The 4712-nt window shown below is 40.0% G+C and overlaps 1 pseudogene; it reads right to left on the reverse strand.

Moving 5' to 3' along the window:
• Nucleotides 1–410: 410 nt before the first annotated feature.
• Nucleotides 411–4072, reverse strand: LOC131913873 (transmembrane protein 126A-like; annotated as a pseudogene).
• Between the last annotated feature and the right edge of the window lie 640 nt (nucleotides 4073–4712).

Consider the following 4712-nt stretch of genomic DNA (forward strand, 5'->3'; position numbering starts at 1 on the left):
AACTTGCAGTTCCTATTTCAAGATCAGGTATAAAAATAGATAATGTAGAGTGGGGAAATTTTCATTAAATTTAGCATTTGTATTTTTTAGTATTGGCCAATTATCAGTCAGTCGATAGGTATTAGCCAAGAAGCGCTTTAAATGATGTTATATTACTTTGTTCATTCACCATCTATTATAGCTGTTATATACTAGGTGCTGCTTCCTCTAAAAATGGTTTCCTTTTAAAACATTTCCTGTATATGTATAATTACCAAAATGTCTCTGGGAAAGCTATAGCATATTTTCTTACTAAAAATTTGCTTATTTCAGTTACTTAGGCTTTAAAAATTGATCTTATGTCATTAGAATATTTTTTTCGATTTTTTTATTTTCACCATTTTATTTATGTTAAAAGTATTTGTTTCCAATCAGTGAATTTCTAGGCCAGGTTCAAGTAACTGAGTGCCTTATGAGACATTGATATTGTCTAGACCTTACTTATGCTGCAAACACAGTCTGAAGTAAAATGGGAGATAACATCTTTCTGAAGACAGATTTAGAAACTCTAATCCAGTAATTTAATGTGTTTCTGTGGCAGAGGGCTTGATTCATACCTGGCCTCTAGGCTACCATTCACGGGTGTAGCCAAAAGGATAGGGAATAGACCACCCAGAGCAAAACCGAATAGTCCACCTGGCATCACGGTATGTGTTTCACAGTTCAAATCACCTGTACTCAAAAGTAAAGTTTCAAAACTTTTTAAAGATGCATGTTCACTGTTAAGATGTGATTACTGCTGCTGGTGAACTGGAAGCTGTTCAAGATTGTGTCACAGACAAGATGAGACAAGAAAGAGTTTGTTAGGAGGCCACCAAACAGCATTAAGTACAATGTTTGTTGGTCCATGTTCAAGTGGATTCCTTTCTAATTCTGGAAGTTGTTTACTTCTTCTGGATATGATATCAAAAATTAGTTTTTTTTGCTAGTACTTGGTTTATGGTTTTTTGTCTTGGCCCACCCTGTGGGATGACAGTACCTTATGCCTGCCTCCCAGCGAGTGGGTGCTTGTCTGGGTTCTCCTGTGCTGGGGCTCACCACCACCTTTGCTCTGGTTACCTGGGTTCCTCTTTACTCGGACATTTCTTTACATTTGATTTCAGTTTTATAATTTTTAAAATATTTACTTAGAAATAATCATTTATTTAGAAAAGCAACAGATATATTGTGAGTAAAGTGTTTTTGGAATGGAAGAGAACAGGTCTTTAATCTTACCTCTGATGACTATGAGCTGTGTGAAGCAGGTCACATGTCTATGTAGGCCAGTTTCCAATTCTGTAAAATAAGGATAATAATTTCCATCTCACAGAATTAAATGTGACTGCATGAAACATACCTGGCAACTAACAGATGTGCCTTGTGAGTACCTTGATTTTTATTATTTTATAAATCCAAAATCCTCTAATACTTAGGAACTATGGATGATTTGCATTTCTTGGTTACAAGGCCACAAAATAATTGTCAATTGCCAACAGTTTTAATTTATTTTATTTTATTTATTTTCATTAACTTTTTTTAGAGTCTTACAGTTCGTTCCAGGCTAGCCTTGAACTTTTGATTCTCCTGCGTTAGCCTCTCAAGTACTGGGATTGCAGGCACTGGCCACTATGCTGTTTGATGCTATTTTTATGGCCTCACAGTTGCCCTAGAGCAGGACTCTTATGTTTAGTCGGGATATTATTGAAGCACACCCATGACATTTTCATTTAAATCTCTGATGCTTAGCAAGTGCTATGTGAGATTATTGGGATTTCTTCTTGGATTCAGATGCACTTATTAAATAATGTGTCATTTCCAGTCTGCCCAACTGAGAGATGCTTTAATTTTAGTTTCTCTTTGGGATTTCCAATTTCTTTGTAATTATGGTGTTTTTCAGATAAACATGAGTAATCTAAAAATGCTACAGTTTTTCTCTTTCTTATATTACCTTTCCTGGAAGAGATATGATTTAATGTAACCAAAATAAGATGCTAATATGTCCATAGAACTCTATGTTCATTGAAACTTCTCTTAATAATTCACATAATTTTGTAGTCATTTTAACTTTACAAAATATGTGGAACAAATAGTACCTCTATTATAATTTAGATGAGGAAAGTAAGCTCCAGTGAAGTGGCGATTGGTTACAATTAGATGTTAAAACATCTCCTTTGCATGATTTTGCCTGTTTTAATTTGCTTATTATTTATCATCATCATCATCATCATTTTGTGTGTGGTGGGGGGTGAGTGTGCCACTGAATGCAATCAAAGGACAACTTCCTAGTAGTCACTTCTCACCTCTCATTGTGAGTTGCACATATCAGACTCAGGTGGCCAGCCCTGTGTGGCACATGCCTTTGCCTGCTGTGCCATCTTGCAGACTCTGATAGATTAATTTTATTTAAATAAAGCACACTTGGCCACCCACCTGTTTTGGATCCTGAAATTCTTTGAATCTTTAGTGCACAGGACTGTGCATCTGTCCATATCATAGCAGGTATGTAAAAACAAATGTCAACATCTCCTGGATCCTCAGTTCAGCTCATTAGTGAACTCTAGTACAGTAGTCTCACTTACAGAGCACATTGCCACTGGTGAGAAAAAAAAGGACCCCAACAAAATCCAAAGAATGAAAGTGGCATGGGGGTAGTGGAAGCTAGACTTAATGATAATCTTGCATGATGGGGTTGGTAGGCAGGAATACCCAGGGCAGCAGCAGTGACTAATATTTCCTGCAGTTCAGGTACCTCCTCACATTCTCCATTGGCTAAATATTATATGGGGAACATTCTTCCTAGATGTCTAGGTATTATTATTTATTCATAGAGTATTCCTTTTTTCCTTTCCCTACTTACATCTCTCTTTGTGTGTGTCTCTCTCTAAACATGTTTAATAAAGACTTTGCTTTCCTGACTGACTTATCCCTTCCCAGATATCCTGATTGTCAAGGGACATTTCAGAGGCACGTGTTTAGTAATGGCTACAAGCTATTTTGTAATTTCCACACTGAACTAATGCCTGGTTTGAGTGAGAGTAGCCAGGAAGTTTCCATAAGCAGGAGCTGGTTAGCAGGGGCTGAGTGCCTTCCACTTATCTGTGATGTGTAAGCCTAAGCTTCCTTAAGGCATTTTTTTTGCACGGGCTGTCTTGAAAATGGGCCAGGGTGTTTTCATTTCCTACACTCCTACCTAATAAGGCATCCTAATTCTGCTGGTGCATGATCCTTACAAGTGTGTGTGGGTGTGAGCCCCAAGACACACAAAACACTCTCCCAGCAATGTCCTCCCATCAATCTCACTCCAGAAGATGGATAACGATTAGCTAATTCCCAGGACAGGCCAGGAAAATGGGCAAGCTGGACATGGTAACAGCTCCTAACTAAGAACAAAGAATACTGCATTCAAATAGTTACGTTGCTGTCTTGGCATAAAGATTCCCAGCAGTGTGCCAGACTCCACAGTAAAACGACCTGTGAGAGTCTTAAAAACATTTTGTTACATTTATTATTTTATTTTACATGTGTGAGTGTTTTGTTTGCATGGATCTATATGTACCGTGTAAATGCTTGCTATTCACAGAGGTCTGAAGAAGGTGTTGTGTCCCCTGGAGCTGCAGTTATGGATGGTTGTGAACTCCTATGTGGGTGCTGGGAACTGAACCTGGGTCCTCTGCAAGAGCAGCAAGTGCCCTCAACCTCTGAGCTGTATCTCCTGTGTAAGTCTTTTGACTCAGCTTCTCCACATAGTATCAGACCACATAGTATTTTTCCTCTTGCCGGTTTGACTCTTTCTTACCAGGCTCACCGGGAACTACAGTGGCTGCTGTGGCTCTCTCCACACCCACCGTTTATCCCAGCACTGGTTCACAATGTGAAGCTGTGCCACCATTTGGGCAATCTGGAACACTAGATCCTTAGTTCCTTCCTTGTTTTTGGAGTAATCAGGTCCATGTGAGCCAGAGATCAAGACCATTTCTGTGTTGTCTACTAGTTCAGTGTATTGAAGTGGATATGGTGTAAGGATTCGGTCCTTAATTACGTCATCAGCCTGCATTGGCGTCCCAGCTTAAAAAAGCAGGTAGGCCCTCTGTGCGCCCTTCTTTCCCCTTTCCTCTCTTTCCTTTCCGCTCCTTCCTCTGTCTGTCTTCTCTCTCCCTCTCTCTCCCTTTTCCCCCCTCCCCTCCCAATAAAGCTCTAAAAATGTAACCATGGCCTCTGGTTCTTCCATCAGCACTCTCTTCCACCGGCATGGCCGCTGCCTGCGGCTGCCAGCCACGAGCAGCAACATATGGAGTTGACTTTTCCTAGTTTTTATTCTAATAGATTTTAAGGACAAGAGGAAGAAAATTCACACATAGAAGTGCTCCAGTAGTGTCAGTGTTTTCTTTGCTTTTATGGATGCATGTATACATACTTACATGGCCTTTCACTGAACCTGAGCCCACTGAAGACTGGCTGATCTGCAAGCCACAGGGATCCTTCTAGCTGTACCTCTCCAGCGGTGGGGTTCCAGGAGTACACTGCTGTGTTCAGCTTTCCTACTTGGGTACTGGGGATTGAACTCAGGTCCCCATTTTTGTGCAACAGGCATTACTCTTCAAACCACCTCCCCAGTCCTATACCCCCATTGCTTGAAAAACTATTCTATTTGCTATTCAGTGATGGTTGAGAGGGAAGCTCATCCTTCTGGATTC

The sequence above is a fragment of the Peromyscus eremicus genome, chromosome 6 (assembly GCF_949786415.1).
Source record: "Peromyscus eremicus chromosome 6, PerEre_H2_v1, whole genome shotgun sequence".
NCBI lineage: Eukaryota > Metazoa > Chordata > Mammalia > Rodentia > Cricetidae > Peromyscus > Peromyscus eremicus.